This window comes from Mobula birostris, chromosome 13 (genome assembly GCF_030028105.1).
Source record: "Mobula birostris isolate sMobBir1 chromosome 13, sMobBir1.hap1, whole genome shotgun sequence".
NCBI classification, from domain to species: Eukaryota; Metazoa; Chordata; class Chondrichthyes; order Myliobatiformes; family Myliobatidae; genus Mobula; species Mobula birostris.
The window spans coordinates 56,111,086-56,130,349 of NC_092382.1; the positions used below are offsets into that span (position 1 = coordinate 56,111,086).

The 19,264-nt window shown below is 44.5% G+C and overlaps 1 long non-coding RNA gene across 1 annotated transcript; it reads right to left on the bottom strand.

The window, feature by feature from the left end:
* Positions 1-1,245: 1,245 nt before the first annotated feature.
* On the bottom strand, positions 1,246-18,839 carry LOC140206858 (uncharacterized). The gene is made up of 4 exons (XR_011888411.1): positions 18,811-18,839; positions 11,754-11,789; positions 9,328-9,360; positions 1,246-2,050 (listed from the first exon to the last, which is right to left on the bottom strand). It is a non-coding gene; the product is annotated as an uncharacterized lncRNA (long non-coding RNA).
* Positions 18,840-19,264: the final 425 nt, after the last annotated feature.

The following is a 19,264-nucleotide window of genomic DNA, read 5'->3' on the forward strand; positions in this document are numbered from 1 at the left end:
GCGGAACTTCCATCATTTCCACAGAAAATATATATTAATAAAAACCCGCAGAAATCTCAGCCAAGTGCATGACGGGAACCAGCCTCTCAGACATCGAAGACATCTTCGAAAATAGATGATTAGAAATGGGGCATCCATCATTAAAGATATTCAATCCTGGACATGCCCTCTTCTCATTGCTGCCGTCAATGAAGAATTGACGGTGTCTGAGGCCCCACACACCAAGTTTCAGGAAGTTTATTTTCCTCCAGCACCAGATTTCTAAATGGACAATGTACCCCTCTACACTACCTTAATATTTAACCTCTGTTTAAGAACTACATATTTACCTTAAAACACTTATTTTAGGAACACATTTCAGCATTTATTTTACTGAACAACTGCCGTAAAACAACAAATTCCAAACATCGGACTGTGATATTAAGCCGACTGCTGAATCCATTCTCCTCCACGCCCCTTCCCCCGTCCCCCGAAAGCTCGATGGCCGTTCTTTCTGAGAGCCATCTATCCGCACGAGTCACCTCCAGAAATGCCACCCTCTACCCACCCTCAACGACCCTTACTTTGGTGTCAAACGTTTCTCTCCACCCACCAGTCATTTATCCCTCCTCCCACCCTCACACTCGGCATCCTTCTGCTTGTCCTGCAGTGAATGCTCCACTCCCCACCGTGACCATTAATGTCCCTGATTCCCACACACCCGACTGCCATGTCTTCCATCCCTGGTGTTACTGTCTCCGAGCGATAGGGGTTCAGTGACGCGCCCCGCGGTGATTTACAGCCCTGGGATTGGAGGGGGAGAAGCGTAGGAAAACCGTCTGCCCGGAGTAGGGGAGACTCTGTCCGTCACCCGGCTAACACCCACCTGCAGTCTGCCCACCTCAGCCATCGCTTCAAACCAGAGTACTTCCACGCCAAGTGATATCATACCGACGGGAGTTCGTTTTGCCTATCGGACCCAAGAGAGTAATCCCACTGGTGACAGTCCCTGCGTCGGTGTGCCGCACCATTTCCTCACCCTCACACACCAGGCGGCTTCACCAGCAGCTTGCAGTTGCCTCAGAGTGACTCGGCATTGGGAGGGAATTGGGATGGGCTGTTTCAGGCCACTGCATTGTCTGCTCTGGGAGCAGGCTGCTCTATGCGTCCGGTGGGGCTGCACAGACCTTCTTAATGGCCCGCCGGTACTGAAGGCAGCGAGCTTTTAGCGAGAGACGGAGACCAGTTTAATGCAAACAGCGTCAGTTTTATTGAGTCATGCAGCTGGATGGATTAACGGTTATACGACGGCGGGACAGCGATCAGCGGGATAGTGTATAGTCAGTACCGATACCAGAGAGTGTGAACACCGAAAAACTTTAACCCCTTCCCATAATCAGAGCACAGGAGAATTATTGCAGTTACATGGAGACAGGAGGTGGATCATATCGAACGTCCACTGCCTGTTCTGCCCAGTGTCTGTAACGCTCCAGCGCCGACAACCCGTGCGGCCAGACAGAAGTGGTCTGTGGCCTTCATCTTCCCCAGTGCGTTCCCCGAGGAGACACAGACATCCCCTCCAACCCCAAGCGTCAACCTGCGTGGCCCGCGGTTTTTGATGCATTTCCAATCTCACTCTTTCACCAGGAATGCAAAAGAGCCCGGGGAAGGACTCATCTGAATGTTCACCGTGACGCGGCGCCCCACACCAACATGGGCAAAGTTTTCTCAAGGCTGCTTCCCTTATCAACGCGGCCCGATGTTCTTGGGTCAGTGGAGGATCATGGTGGCCGGAAGTCCTAGAACTGAGCTCCTCAGCCAGCCACATTGCGGTTACTGTGGGGGTCGGTGATGATCGGTCACGTGTTGGTTATCGGGTGCCGAGGCCAGGCTGGGTGAATAGGCCAGTGCTTTGATTACTGAATAACGGTATGGGAATGCGTTATTAGCGGAGTGCGTGCCGAAAGCGGTGATTGATACGAAGCAAGGTGGGGGGATCCAAAGCGATTTCCGTTGTCCTCACATGCGTGGGCAATCCGCTCTGCCAGTGGCAACGAACCAGATCTCCTCACTGAAAGGTGTAAGAGAAAGGTGAGGGGAAACTTCCTGAGTGCAACCGCTGTCCCTTTATTGACGGGATCGTCCTCATCAGCAGAGAACCGGCCCCAAAAATCGGCAGTGCTTGGCCGGCTGAGTGTGGAGAGCCGGCGGCACAGATGCGCTGAGAAACGCATTCCTACCGTTAGAGAGCATGGGATCTACGATCAGACAGGGTAAAAATATCGCCAGCAAGGAGACTAAATATCCAAGGTGTTTTCCACGGATGTGGGGAACGGAAGGATTACATGTGTCACGACAGGACTGATCAGGAATAACAGAGCCTGGTGTCGGAGAGGTAGGAAAGGTCCTTAATGAATATTTCTCTCAGTATTCATGATTCAGAAAGACCTTGACAAATGTGAGCACAACTATAACAGGCTGATATGCTTGAACAGGTCAATGTTAAGTAGGATGAGTGCATAGAATGGACGATCTGACAATTCAGCTGCAGATTGGCCAATATGACGTTGAGGTTATCTCTGAAACTTGGCTAAGGGATGGCTGCCATCGGGATCTGAACCTCCAAGGATATAAGGTATATCGGAAAGATAGGTTAGTAGGCAGAGGGGGTGCTGTAGCTCTGTGTATAAGAAATAATATTAAATCATTGGAAAGAGGTGACATAGGATTGGAAGGCGTAGAGTCTCCATGGGTTGAGTTAAGAAATAGCAAGGGTAAAAGGACATTAATGGCAGTTGTATACAGGCCTCCAAACAGCAGCCGGAATGTGGTTTACAAATTACAGCAGGAGATAGAAGACTCATGTCAGAAAGGCAATGTCATGATAATCGTTGGGGTTTTAACATGAAAATGGATTGGGAAAACTGGGTCAGTACTGAACCTCGAGAGAGAATTTGTAAAATGTTTAAGGGATAGCATTTTAGAAACCGTTTGTTGCTGAGCCAACTAGCGGATCGGCTGTGCTGGATTGGGTGTTATGCAATGATTGGAGGTGGCAAGAGAGCACAAGGTTAAGGAACCATTAGGGAACAGTGATCGCAATATGATCGAGTTGATATTGATATTTGAGAGGGAAAATAAAATCTAATGTGTGGAATTCCAATGGAATAAAGGATATTGCAATGGCATGGAAGGGAAACTGGCCGAAGTTGACTGGAAAGGGACATTTGAAGGAAAGACAAAGAAGAAGAAATTTCAGAAAGAAGAAGAAGGGCAGGACCGCGGCTGGCAAGTAGAGTCAGAGCCGATGTAAAGGCAAAAGACGGGCCATAAAATAAAGCCGCAGCTAGTGGGAAGATCGAGCATTGGGAAGCTTTAAAAAAACTTGCGGAAGTAAACTACGAAGGTCATTAAGAAGGAAAAGATGAATTACAAGAGGAAGCTGGAGACTAATATCAAAGAAGACACCAAAAGCTGTTTATTGTACATTAAGGGTAAAAGAGAGTCGAGGGCAGAAATAGGATCAATACAAAATGACGCTGGAGATACTGCAATGAGAGATGTAGAGATGGCAGAGGAACTGAATGCGTATTTTGCATCAGTGTTCACAATGGAAGAGTCAGCAGTGTACCGAACATTCACGAGTGTCAGGGAAGTGAAGCACGTGCTGTGAAAATTACGACTGAAAAGGTGCTCAGGAAGTTTAATGGTCTGAGGGTGGATAAATCTCCTGGACCTGATGGATTGCACACCCGTGTTCTGAAAGAAGTAGCTGGAGAGAATACGGAGGCATTAACGATGATCTTTCAAGAATCGATAGATCCTGGCATGGTAGCGGATGACTGGAAGATTGCAAATGTTACTCCTTTATATAGGAAGGGTGGGAGGCAGCAGAAAGGAAACTATAGACCTGTTAGCATGACATCAGTGGTTGGGAAGTTGTTGGAATTGATTGTCCGGGATGAGATTACGGAGTACGTGAAGGCACATGACAAGAAAGGTAAAGCCAGCATGGTTTCCTGAAAGGAAAATCCTGCCTGACAAACATACTGCAATTCTTTGAGGAAATTAGAAGCAGCGTAGACAAAGGAGATGCAGTAGACGTGGTGTACTTGGATGTTCAAAAGGACTTTGACAAGGTGCCGCACATGAGTCTGTTTAGCAAGATAAGAGCCAATGGAACTACAGGGAAGTTACTAGCTTGGTTACTAGTCTGATCGACAAAAAACAGAGTGTGGAATGAGAGGATCGTATTTTGGTTGTCTACGGGTTACCAATGGAGCTCCACAGTTGTCACTGTTGGGACCGTTACTTTTTACGATGCACGTTAATGATTTTGACTACAGTATTAATGGATTTATGGCCAAATTTGCCAATGATACCAGGATAGGTGGAGGAGCGGGTAGTGTTGAGGAAACAGAGAGCCTGCAGAGAGATGTAGGTAGTTTAGGGGAATTGGCAAAGTATTGGCAAATGAAATACAATGTTCGAAAGTTTATGGACTTGCACTTTGGTGGAAGAAATAAACGGACAGACTATTATTTCGATCGGGAAAGAATTCAAAATGCAGAGCTGCAAGGGAATTGGGACCTCATGTGCAGGACACCCTAAAGGTTAACCTCCAGGTTGAGTCGGTTGTTAATCAAGGCGATTGTTATGTTGGCATTCATTTCTCGAGGCACAGAAACACAGAATCATAGAAAACCTGCAGCACGATATAGGTCCTTCGGCCCACAAAGCTGTGCCCAACATGTCCTCACCTTAGAACCTCCTAGGCTTACCCATAGCTCTGTATTTTTTCGAAGCCCCATGTACCTATCCAGGAGCCTTTTAAAAGACCCCATCGGTTCCCTCTCCACCACCGCCGCCGGCTGCCTATTCCACACACTCGCCACTCTCTGCATAAAAAAATACCCCTGACATCTCCTCTGTCCCTACTTAAAAACACCCTAAAACTATGTCCTCTCGTACTAGCCACTTCACTACTGGGAAACAGCCTCTCATTATCTTGTACACCTCTATATGGTCATCTCTCATCCTCTGTCGCTCCAATGAGAAAAGGCCCCAGTTTATTCAATTGATTCTCATCAGGCATGCTCCCAATGAAGGCTACCTCATTATAAAATTCCTCTGCATCCTTTCTATAGTTTCCAGGTCCTTCCTGTAGTGAGGCTACCGGAATTGAGCACAGTACTCCAAGTGGAGTCTGACCAGGGTCCTATATAGCTGCAACATTACCTCTCGGCACTTAAACACACGGCCAATACATTGTATGCCTTCTCAACCGCACAGTCAACCAACGTAGCAGCTTTGAGTGTCTTATGGACTTGGAACCCAAGATCCCTCGAATCCTTCACATTGCCAAGAGTCTTACCGTCAATGCAATATTCTGCCATCATTATTAACCTACCAAAATATACCACCTCACACTTATCTGGGTTGAACTCCATCTGCCAATTCTCAGCCCAGTTTTGAATGCTATCACGGTCCCGCTGTGACAGCCCTCTACAAGATCCACAACAACCCCAACATTCGTGTCATCAGCAAATTTACTAACCCATCCCTCCACTTCCGCATGCAGGTCATTTATAAAAATCACGAAGAGTAGGGGTCCCTGAGGCAAACCACTGTTCAACGACTTCCATGGAGAATATGACCCGTCTACAACCACTCTTTCTCTTCTGTGGGTAAGCCAGTTCTGGATTCATAAAGAAAAATCCCCTTGGATCTCATGTCTACCTACTTTCTCAATAAGCCTTGCATGGGATACCCTATTAAAATGCCTTGCTGAAATCCATGCACACTACAGCTACGGTCATACCTTCATCAATGGGTTTCATAACATCCTCAAAACATTCAATCAGGCTCGTAAGGCAACGACATGCTGACAACGGCATGCTGACTACTCCTAATCATATTATGCCTCTCCAAATGTTCATAAATCCTGCCTCTCAGGATCTTCTCTATAAGTTTACCAACCACTAATGTAAGACTCACTGGTCTATAATCTCCTGGGCTATCTCACCTCCCTTTCTTGAAAAAGGGAACAACACCCGCAGCTCTCCAATCCTCCGAAACCTCTCTCGCCGTCATTGATGATGCAAAGATCATCCCCAGAGGCTCATCAATCTCCTCCCTCGCTTCCCACAGTAGCCTGGGGTGCATTCCTTCGGGTCCCGGTGACTTATCCAACTTGATCTTTCCAAAAGTTCCAGTACATCGTCTTCCTTAACATCTACATGCTCAAGCTTTTCAGTCGGCTGCAAGTCATCCCTACAATCGTCAAGATCCTTTTCCGTAGTGAAGCAAAGTATTCATTAAGTACCTCAACTGTCTCCTCCTGTTTCATACAAGTTTTTCCACTGTCACACTTGATTAGTCCTATTATCTCACGACTTATCTTCTTGCTCTTCACATACTTGTTCAGTGCCTTGGGGTTTTCCTTAATCCTTTCCCACAAGGCCTTCTCATGGCACTTTCCGTCTCTCCGAATTTCATTCTTAAGCTCATTCCTGCTAGCCTTCTAATTTTCTAGATCTCAATCACGGTCTAGTTTTTGAACCCTTCGCAAGTTCTCCTTTTCTTCTTGACTAGAAGTATAACTGTCTTTGTACACCACAGTTCCTGTATCCTACCATCCTTTCCCTGTCTCATTGAAACGTACCGCTGTAGGACCCCACAAAAATATCCCTTGAACATTTTCCAGAATTCTTCCGTACGTTTCCCTGAGAACTTTTTTTTTTTTTTTTTACAGTTTATGCTTCCATTTTCCTGCCTGATAGCCTCATATTTCGCCTTGTCCAATCAAACCTTTCCCTAACTTGTCTGTTCCTATCCCTCCACAATGCTGTGGTAAAGGAGAGAGAATTGTGATAACTAGCTCCAAAATGCACTTCCACTGTGATACTTGACAATTGACCAGTTTCATTTCCAAATACCTGAATAAGTACAACCTCTCCTCTGGTAGGCTTATCTACATATTGTGTCAAGAACCCTTCCTCAACACACAACTCCATCCTATCTAAATCCTTCACTCTAGGAAGATGCCAATCAATATCTGGGAAATTAAAATTTCCCACCACAACACCCCTGCTATTATTGTACCTCACTTCACTTGGAATATAAGAGCAGGGATGTGATGTTGTGGCTCTATAAGGCACTCGTGAGAACACACTTGGAGTATTTTGGGCAGTTTTGGACTCATTATTTTAGAAATATATTCTGACATTGGAGAAGGTTCAGAGAAGCTGCACAAGAATGATTCCAGGAATGAAAGGGTTACCGCATGAGGAACGTCTGGCAGCTCTTCGGCTGTATTCCCTTGAGCTCAGGAGAATGAGGTGGGATCTCGGAGAAACATTTCGAATTTTAAAAGGCGTGAAAAGATATGGCAAAGTTATTTCCCATGGTAAGGGACTCCAGGAAAATAGGGCACGATTTCAGGATTGAAGGACGTCCTTTGAGAACTGAGATGCGGACAAATTACTTCAGTCAGAGGGCGGTAAATCTGTGGAATTTGTCGCCACCAGCGACTGTGGAGGCGAAGTCGTTGGGAGTATTTAAGGCAGTGATAGATAGGTTCTTGATTAACCAGGGCGTCAAAGGGTATGGAGTGAAACCGGGTGAAAGGGGATGACTGGAAGAATTGGATCAGGCCATGATTGAATGGCGGAGCAGACTCGATGGGCCGAATCTGCTCCTGTATCTTCTGGTCTTATGAGCTGAATCCTTTCAAGAACCTGAGGATAGTTAAGTCTCTGGTGCCGGGGGATATTTACTCCAGTTTTCTAAGGGAAGAGCAGTAAGGTCTTTAGGCGCTTTTGGCGATGGACTTTGCGTCCTACTGCCCTCTTCAGTCGTACCGGCGGATTTCAAGGAGTAAATGTTTATTTTTTGTTCAAAGAATCTAATGGGGATTCATAGAACAGTAAAGCTTATGCCATTGTGTGTAAAATGCTCCAGTAGATATCCAGGCAGTATATACAGGCATTTGAAGAAATAGAGTCTGATTAGAGATGGTCAGCATGGTCTTGCCAGGTGCAGGTCATGTCTCAAGAATGTGATTGAATTCTTTCTGATGCTGCAAACCACGTTAATGGTTTGTAGGAGGATGGTGTATACATGAATTTTATTAAGATGTTTAATAAGATTCCTCATTGTTGGACCACTCAGAAAGTCATGTGATAGGGGATCCAGAGAATCTTGTCTGTGTAAGTAGGACGGGCGTGCCCAAGAGACAGTGGGCTAGCAGTTGGAGATTATTGCACCTGGAGGTAAATGGGATGCTGTGATCCGTAGCGATCTGTTCTGTGACTCCTGGATTTTCTGAATTTTACAAATGAGTTGGATGAGGAAATGGATAGACATAGTAAACAGGCAAAACATGGATGCTGTTATGGATCATGTGGTGGGTTATCTCAAGTTACAAACTGGGCATTGATAGATGCAGAGCTGGGTTGAGAAATGGCAGGTCAAGTTGAGTATGGGAAGAGTGAAGAATTACACTTTGAAAGGCCGTATTTGATTGCAGAATCCATGGTTAATGACAGTTTACTGTAATTGAAAATATTGAAGAGCAGAAGCACTTTCAACGTTGACGTCCATTATCCCTTAATGTTTCCGCGCCATTAAATAGAATGGTTCAGAGTGTCTATGGATGGTTTAGGATAAACCGCTCGGGGAACGAGTTCAATAGCCGCGAGGTAATGTTGCAGCTCTATAAAACTCGAGTTAAACCACACTGGGAAATTGTGCTACACCCCAGATTGGAAACATCTGAAAAGGGGAGGGAATTTTAAAGCGATTTTTTGGTAATGTATAGGGGCTGCCAAAAGTGTGTTTTAACGCATAGTAGTGAGTGTGTGAAACGCAGTATCAATGGTGGTAGTATAGACACATGCATTAGAATCAATTCAGAGATTTTCTTAGCACACGGATAACGGAGCAATAGACGGCTTTGTCGGAGAACAAGTTTAGAGGCGCTAAAACATCAAGGTCCAAAGGGGCTACAAAAACCTGCACTGTTCAGTGTTTTCTTATCTATGTACAGGATAAACTAGGATGGTCCGCACAGTTTATAATAGAGAGGATCATGCCTGGGCAATGTTTCAGGAGCTCAGGGTAGGGACAGAGATCAGTGACCACACCGGGGTCGTGGAGACATTACAGGAGCCGAAGGAAGCTGTTCAAAACCGTTCCTTCCCTTGAAAGAGCAAAGTGAGCAGAGTTTCTTCTCTTTCTCGCCGCTTCGCTCCCCGCCCGACCGTGCATGAGCACAAGGCTGGTACTGTAACGTCTCTGGTTCATTAACTAACGCAATCACGGACAGAGCATTCGGATGCCACTTACCCTGACAGCTTCGAGCTGAAGTAATACGGTACCCTGATGGAGAGGGTGGAAAAATAAGAAAAATAATTAATGCTCCGACATCGTGAAGTTAATTGTCACCCACAATCCACATCTCACTGACACTCAACACTGATCCCTTCCTGATATGCTCAGAGGCAGCACCGGGACATCAAACTACCTTCCCTTTGGACACGTTGACCCTCCAGCTTCAACATCAAGTTCAAATTTTCCACCAAACTCCTTTCCTCCGTTTGCTCCAAACCGTGGAGCCCTACTGCGGTTCGCTGGGGCACCGGCCCAGCTTATCTCCCCTCTCACACAGACACACACAATGCAGCAGTCACACTTTATCAGTTCTTGGAGGAGTAGCGTGACGACGGAGGCTTCTGGAATAGAAAGCGTACGATCACACTGACTGGTTTGCACTACAGGCTCTGCAATAGCTGCTAGAACATTAATGAACAGCCATGTAATGTGAATAACAACATGTGTAAAATTACAAGTTTGATCTCATGGGGATCTTCAACTTCCCCGGTACAAAAATGTACATTCTCAGTGCAAGAGTAATAGACGGGGAGAATGTATTAAATGTATCCAGGATGCTTTATTAAATCCAAACGTGCACACTCCAGCGAGAGGAGGTGCTGGAGTGAAAAAGCAAACGTATGTAAAGCTCCCTAAATTCGGATCAAACGGTGGAAATCGAGAGTATAACGAAGCCAGTAAAGAACGAAAAATGCGAACGAGGAAAACCAAAAGGGGACGTGAAAAGTCCCTGGCAAGCAGGATTAAAGTGAATTTAATTAAGCAGTATTCAATAGAAACATCAACAGCAAATGACTAACTATGGACAGTGTATAATCATTTCACTTTGGGGAGCTAGGGAAGGCTATGTTTGCTTCAATGCGGAAAATGTAAGTGAAGTATTCACTGAGTATTTTGCTTCCGTATTTATCAAGGTAAAAGACATGGAGGAGCAACAGATCGGAGCTCAGTGTATAAATATGTTAGGTGTTTAGAGGTGAAGTAGGAGAAGGAAGTGTTGAGCCTCCGAATGAATTTTCAGGTGGATAAGTCTCCAGGACCTGATGGAATTTCCACAGGTTAGAGAAGGAAGAAAGAGAAGGAATTGCACGGTCCTTGGCAAATATCTCCTCCCTAGCCACGTGAGAGATCCTAGAGGACTGAATACTGGCTAACATTTTACATCTACATGAAAAGGGGAAAAAAGAGAAATGCTGGAAACTATTTACACGTGAGTCTCACGTTAGTTTCTTACAAGAGAGAATTAGTTGCTGAAGGGCCTTTTTGAATCTGGAGTTCTAATTAGTGAAGCTCAGCAGGGATCTGGGCTGGGACCCCTTCTGTTCGTGATGTGAATAAATAAGCGGGATGCAAATGTCGACAGATTTGTTAGTAAGTTTTCGGATGATACCTAGATTTGTGGAGTTGTGGATAGTTTAGGAAAAACTTGCAAAACGTACAGCGCAACATAGATCAGTTGCAGATATAGACAGAAAAATGGTAGAAGGAGTGTAACCCCGATGAATTTGGAATGTTGCACCTTGGTCGGGCAAATGCGAAGAGCAAGTACTCTGCTATTGAAAAAAAACCCTTAATTATTTTGCTGCATAGAGAGATCTTGAAGTCCAAGTACATAGCACCTCAGAAACAGTTACAAAGGTCGATAAGGCGGTTAAGGAAGCTTATGCAATGTTTGCTTTTATTAGTTAAGATATTTAGTACAAATGGCAATAGGTTATGTTATAAATTTATGAAAATCTAGAGTATTGCATATAATTCTAGTCATGCCACCGTAGGAAGGATGTTGAGGGTTTGGGTAGAGAGCAGAAGAGGATTACCAGGATGCTGCCTGGTTTAGAAGCCATGTGCTAACATTAGACACGACAACTTTTGTTTGCTTTGGAGCGAAGGAAGCTGACTGGAAATTGTGAGAGGCGCAGATAGAGTACACAGGCAGTTTCTTTTTCCCAGGGTATATATATCTAATAACAGAGGTCATGGATTGTAGATGAGAGAGGGTATGTTCGAAGGCGATGTGAGGGGTAACTTTTAATCCAGAGAGTGGTGAATGTTTGGACTGTGCTGTCTGGCGTGGTGGTAGAGGCAAATACATCAGAGGTTTTAGGAGATGGTAAGATAGGAAAACCTGTGATTGTGAGGAAGACGGAAGAATATGGGCATTGTGTAAGTAAGAGGGATTCGTTTGGCGGGGGGTGTGGTTCATTTACTTTCCAGTTCGGCACAATATTGTTGACCGAAGGGCCTGTTCCAATGCTGTATTCTTCTATGTTCTTTGTTCTCTCCCTCCCACCCTTCCGGCAGCATGAAAGCACACCCAATGTTGCGACGGGCCTGGTTCATTTAACGCCTCCAGACAAACACAGCTTTCGAATTCCACTTACCAGCCGATATTGACTTGGTTTATCCAGAACCATCTCCTATTTGAAGAATATGAAGAAGATACAAAAGTTGGTTATGTGAAAAACTCTCTGAGAAACGGTGCAATGTTCACTCAGCCTTCTCTTTGTGCGCACTATGGGTTGAGGTGCTATTTTAAGTGGGACGGTACAGAGGGTCCATATGTTACCGACACTCAGCACTAAAGTGAGGTGAGGGACTGTAGGATGTGTGAGGCCGAATAGATTGTAAGCATTTTCGTAACACTGCATATATTGTTATTACGTTTTCTTTATTTCCATAATTCATTGTGAGTTATATATAGGAGGTACCTGAATGGCATACGCCATTATGGCAATACGTTATATGTGAGTACCTCACGAATAGAACAATAAGTAGACAAGTTACCCCGGACATCTCTGTATTTCATTGGATTATTTTCCAGAGTTAGTGAACATAACAGCACGGGAAACGAAGGCGTCAATGTTTTGGGCAGAGTGGGGGAAGGATATCCTGGGTCAGATCTCCTTGTTCTCATAAAACAGGACAAAAGTGTGAGCACATTTCCCGTATAGTATCTGCAGGGACTGGGAGTGTTGGCTCTAATAACCAGGCGAGACTATAGCTGCGCGACGTGTACAGACAAGGGGAGCACAACATTTCCAAGAAGACCATATTTTAAGGTATAAGGAGAACAAACGAGAAATTTCAGGGCATATTGGACCAATTGAAAGTGACTCTCCACCTCATATTCTCGATATTGATATTTATTGCTTATTCAGCTATTATTATTATTTCTTATTTTCCATTTTGCCTTCCAATACTTTGTTGTATCTGGTACATTGGTCGCCAATACCATAAAATCAGAAGAGCTTAGGATCATAAGACATAGGAGAAGGATGCGGCTATTTGGCACATGAAGTCTGCTGCACTATTTTATCATAGCTGATCCATTTTTTTCCCCTCTCAGTCACAATCTCTTGCCTTCTCAAGTATCCTTTCATGTCCTGACTAATCAGGGTTCAATCAAGCTGTGCCTAAAATATACTAAATAACTTGGCCCCACAGCTGCCAGTGGCAACAATTTCCACATATTTACAATTGTCTAGCTGAAGACATTCCGCCACATCCCCTTTCTAAAGGACATCCCTCTATTCTCCTGTTGGCTCTGGCCTCAGATTCCCGCACAATGGGATGCAAGCCTTCCAGAGTTTCCCTATCAAAGCCATTCAGCGTTGCAAGGGCTTGAATTCTAGACAGTAGAGGCCGAGAGCCATCCAATCTTCTTCATATGATAATCCTTCCAATCCTGGACTTGTTTTCCTGAACCTCATACATCCTCTGAATTTTCAAAAATGTCAGCACATCCTTTCTTAGAAAAGGGGCCCGAAACTGTATACAATCTCTAAGTGAGTTCTCATCTCTGCTGTATAAAGCCTTAATAATACGTCTTTGCTTTCTTTTATTCTACTCCTCTGGAAATAGATGCCTAACATCGTATTTGCCTTCCTCACCACCGATTCAGCCGGGAAACTTAACTTCACATTCTTGCCCGAGGGCACCCGAAATCATGTGCTCCTCAGATTTTTGGTTTTGTTTCTGCGCTTGGAAGATAATCTGCCCTTTTATTTCTTCTGCCAATTGCCTGACTATCAACCTTCTGAAAAGTACTCCATCTGCCACTTCTTTGTGCATTTCCCTACTCTGTCTAGGTCTGTCTGTGGGGTCTCATCCTCCTCCAAACTTTCTGAAACTTCACCTATTTTCGTATCATCTGCAAATTTTCCCCGAAAGAAAATGACAGTTACCTCATCCAAAATCATTGACATGTAACGTAAGAAAGAAGCTGCCCCAACCCAGATCCCTGAGGGCAACCCTAGTCACCGGCAACCAAACAGAAAAGTCTCCCTTCTTTCCCACAATTTGCCTTCTGCAAATCAATGCTAGTGTAGTTTTTGTAATACCATGGACTCTTACATTATTATGCAACCTCACGAGCGGTACTTTCTGAAGACTCATGTACACAACATACCGTTTTTCTATCCTGCTTGTTAGTTTCTCAAATTATTCCAACAGATTTTCAGGCAAGAGGTTCCGTTGAGGAAACCATGCTGACAAGTGACTATTTTACATGCGCCTCCAAAACGCCAAACCACATCCTTATCAACTTACTCCAACATTTTACCAACCACTGATGTCTAACGAACTTTCCTACAATTTCGTTAGTTGTGCCTCTCCTGCTTCTTGACGAGGGGTATGACATTTGCAATTTTCCATTCCTTCGCAACAGTGCCAGGATTTCTTTCTTGAAACATCTCAACTAATGCCTCTACCATCTCTTCAGTCACCTTCTCAGAAGCCTGCAATGTATGCCATCCTGTCCAGGAGACATCCACATTAGACCTTTCAGTTTCCAAGAACTTTCTCCCTTGAAATGGCAACTTCTGACATTTCTGCCCACAGAGACTCTCTATCTGCTGGAGTTTCCATAGTAACGTTTGATGCAAAATATATATTCAGTTCGTCTGCCATTTCATTGTCTCCCATTACTAGCTCTCCAGTATCATTTCCCAACAGTCCGATATCCACTCACGTCTCTCTTGTACACATTATGTATCTGAACAAACCTTTGACATCGTCTGTAATATTATTTAGTAGTTTGCTACGCATTCCATATTTTCCTTTTTAATAACTTTTTATTTCTCTTCTGTTGTTTTTTTTAAAGGGCTTCCCCATCCTCTAACTTCGCACTAATTGCTTTTGTGCTAGTTTTGACATCTCTTTTCAGCCAACGTTATGACGCATTTCCTTTATAAGGCTTCTTCCACTTGTGGTTGTATACATTCACGCCTTCCTGATTGTTTCCAGAAATTCCAGCATTGATTCTCTGTCTCCAGCCGTCCCAGTGGTCTTTTCCAATTAATTTTAGCAAACTCCTTTCTCATGCCGCTGCAATTCCCTTTACTCCACTGTAATGATGATACATTTGACTCTAGCTTCTCCGTCTCAAATGCCAGTGTAAATTCTATTATAGTATGATCACTTTCCCCATGACGGCTATTACCTTAAACTCTCTGATCTAAAGAGCAATCTTGCAGCCATTCTAGAAATGTCCACTCTAGGATCCTGCACCAAAATGATTTTCCCAATCTATCTGCATATTGAAATCCCCTATGACTATTCTAACATTCCATGTTTTGCATGCATTTTTATCCCGTTTTCCTTTGTAGACCATATCCTTACCGCCCAAGAGACAGTTTGTATCGAAAGGGCTTGCCAGTCTGTATATCAGCTTTTTTTTTTTTACCCTTGCTGTTCCTCAGATTTACCCACAACGAATCAAAACATTCAGACCCTTTGGTAACCCTTTCTAATTAGTCGATTTGAGTTTTTATCAGCAGAGGTATGCCACCCCCTGTGCCTACCTGTCTGTCGTTTCGATACAACCTGTGTCTTGGATGGTAAGCTCCAAGCTGTCATCTTTCAAAAAAAGATTTAGTGATGCCATAACGTCATACGCGTCAACTGTGACACAAGACCATCTCACTTATTCCGTATATCACCTTCAATACGGAATTCACCCTTTTACAAACGTTTGTGCATTGCAACTCATGTTGTCCACTGTCATTCTGTCGCATCGTCAGAGCACTCCGTGCTCGCAGTCTCACTGCATACTGTCTCTGTCTGGAAACCAAATACCTCATGTTCGGCACTCGCACTCTGGCTGCCATTTCTTTGCCAAATTAGCTGAAACCGTTCATGAATCTGAAGCACTGACTCCTACACCAATTCCGCAGCCACGCATTCACCTGTCAAGTCATCGTATTCTTCCCCCACTGGCGATATCGAGACATTAATCACGCTATTACTATCCTGCAGGTCCTTTTTTCAGCTTTTTATCCAGCTCCCTCAATTCTCTCTTCAGGACCTCCTCACTTGTTATAACTACGTTATTGGTGCCAGAATGCTGACCTTCACCCCGCAGAATGTCTTGGACCTGATCAGAAACATCTCTGATCCTGTCAGCAGGGAGGAAACATACCATCCGAGTCTGGCTATCGCGCCCACACAATCTTGTCTCTGTTCCTCCGACTATGGATTCTCCTATCACCACTGCAGTCTCCTCAGCTCTCTTATTCTCTGAGCCACAGCACCAAATACAGCGCCAAGGGCCGGTCAGTGCTGCTCGTCCACGCTCTCAACAGCATCCAAGTTGGTATACTGTTCATTAGGGGAAGCGACGACACTTCCTTTCCTTCTCCTGACAGTCTCCTAGTTGCCTTTCTCCTGCAACCTCAGGGTGATAAACTGCCTATAGATCCTAGCTATCAGCTTCCCATTCTCAAGTTTGAGTCGAAGGTCATAGACCCGCAGCTCCAGTTCGTTATGACACTGCGGATCTGCAGCTCGGTTCTCCTGGTGCAGATGTGCACCGGGAGACTGGGGATCTCCCAGAGTTTCCATCTCGCACATACCGTACGAAACACTGCCGTGCAGCCATTCCCGCTATTGTTCCATAACAGACGGGAAATCAAGAATTAAGTATCAAAGAGAATCTTGCGAACAAGAGGAAGGTTCTGGAATCCAAGAAACACACACAGAATACTGGACGAATTCAGGTGAGGAGGCAGCATCTATACAAAAAAACGTGCTCTCGAAGCTTCAGGCTGAAACTCTTCGGCAGGACTGGAGGGAAAAAAAAACTGAGCACTAGATGGAAAAGGTGTGTTGCGGGGAGTGAAGGACAGAAAGACAATGTGATAAGTGAAACAAGGGGGAAGGGTGAAGTGCAGAGCTGGGAAGTTGATTGGTGAAAGAGAAATAAAGCCATTGGGGAATGAAGGTGGTGGAGGGGTGATTTGTAGCTCCAGAGAGAGGCGACGTGCGGCAAAGGACATATGTTGCGAGAAGGAAAAGGGCATTGGAAGTGGTAACGAAACCATTTTAAAATCACCATATTAACAGCGGAGGTGGTGAGGCGATACATTCTGAAAGTTACAGGCTTGTGACCCTTATTTCAGTCGTTGGTAAAATGTTGGATGCTGCTATTACGAGTGCGCTTTTGATGTACTTGGACTCACGTTATGTGTTAGGCTCAATTCAGCATAGTTTCCTTCAGGGGAATAATGACTGAAAAATCTGTTAGTATGTTTTGAGGAAATAAAGGAAGGCTTGATCATAAGACAAGAAAAGCATAAACATATAAGACACATGAGCAAACTTTGGCCATTCATCTCACCGAGTCTGATCCACCATTCCATAACGGCTGATCCCGGACCACACTCACCCCATAAACCGGCCTTCTCAATATCCTTTGATGCTCTCACTAATCAGGGAAAGATCAACTTTCGCATGAAAATCGCAAGAACTTACCCATATTGGGTTCTTTGGGTTTGTCTGGCAGTTTCCCGTTGCAATAGCTATAGCACTCATGCCTGCTCCTTGGCGCTCACGGACCACTGGAACATTGCTGGTGTCTTCGTCAATGAAGCGGATGTAAACCCAAATTCAGTCCGTCTGCCATTGATTTGCCTTCCATTTCTACATCACCAGCATAATTTTCCAGTGGCCCACTACCAGCTCTCAGCTCCCTTTTACTCAAGATAATTGAAAAAAAAAAGAACTTTTCATATCCTACAATATATTATCGGCTACTCTGCAGTCAAATTTCATCTTTTCCCTTCTCATCACTTTTTAGTTGCCTTTTGCTGGATATTTAAATAAGAAATTTACCAAACATCCAACTTCCCGCTCACTTTCGCTACCTTATATGTGCTTCCTTTTTTTAATACAATCCTTACCGCCGTTTGTCAGCCACGGTTGCCTATCTCTGCCGCTTGAGAACACTTTCCTCTGCGGCACATATCTATCCTGCGCCTTGTGAATTATTCCCAGTAATTCAGACAACTGCTCTGTTGTCAACCCCGCCAGTATCCTCCTCCAATCCACCTCGGCAAAGTCTTTCCTCCTGCCCCTGTATTGCGATATTGATTCATGTGAGTCATGCTACTCCCTCTCAAATTGCAGAACTAATTTAATCATATTATGGTCACTGCCTCCTAAAGGTGCTTTACATTAAGCTCCCGAATGCGACCTGTGTTATTACAGAACAACCAATCCAAGATTGTCTTTCCCCGACTAAACTTGAGCACAGGCCGCGAGAAAAAGCCATCTTGTAGGCGATCAACAAATTCCCTGTGTTGCAATCCGACACCAATCTTTTTTTTTTTCCACAATCCCCTTGCATATTGCAGTCCTGCATTACAAATGTGTCATTACAATTCTTACATACCTTTTCCAGCTCATTTTGCAATCTGAAGCACACATCTTGGCTACTAATTTGAGGCCTGTATATGATTCCCACAATATTTTTTCCCAGTTTTAGTTTCTTCACTCCAGCTACAACGGTTCAACACACTTTGACCCAATGTCACCTCTTTATAATGATATAACACCGTCTGAAAGCAACAGATCCACAACATCGCCGATACCTTCCTTTCAGTACACAGTATATCATTTGATGTTAAGCTCCTAGCTATGCTCTTTTTCCGCCACGACTTACATATTACATCCCTAATTGCGCTACGAGTTCGTCCACCTTATTTTGATTGCAACGTGCAATACGTACAGCACCTTCAGTTCAGCAGTTTTAGTCCTTTTGAATTTTGCCTCTGTGGCAGAATTTAACTCTTTGTTCTGTCTACATTTCTACCCAATCATTAACTTCTCCTCCATTACATGCCCGTTAAACCCATCATCTGTATATAAACCCGCGGGATCATGCTCAACAATACATCTTGCTTTCCGTTACACTGCCATGTTGTTTCACACCACTTTCGACAGCTCTACTAAATCTGAGAAAGTCAATTGCTGTTGCTTTCTTAGATTTTCAGAAGGCCTTTCACAAGGTGCCGCACATGAGGCTGCTAAACGAGCTAAGGTCACATGGTATTACTGGAGCACTCCCAACCCTTCTGTCAGCTTGAGCACCCACCCAATACAGCAGCTCTTTTGGCTCACTTATCGCCCCGCGCACAGTCACAATCTTCAATATCCACTTACCCGTAACGATACGCTTCCGGAGATGAAGGAATTGCTTTTACGCCGTACCTGTGTTCAAAAATAGAAATAATTATATCCCGGCTCATCAAACCATTACTTCGTTCGTTTCCCGATCCTGCGTGAGCGTCCTACTGGTGTGATTCGCTTTAAAAACTTTCGAGCATGTCAGTTTGAAAATAAATGAGTTTGAAGAATGTGAGGAAAACAAAGAATTAGAGGACGTGCCAGCAAAGCAGGATGCTCAGCGACGCAACACTACGACGGGCAGGGTGCAGAGAGGCGAGTTCGGAGCTGGTGCAGAGAGAGGAGCTTGGAGATATTCCAGAGCTCGGGTGATTATTAAACAGGGCAAAAGGCTGAGCACATGAACTGGGTTGAAGAGCTGGCCGTGAATGATCACGTGAGATCTCAGCACTTCACTTTGTGCGATTTAGACGGAAAAAGAAAAATAACC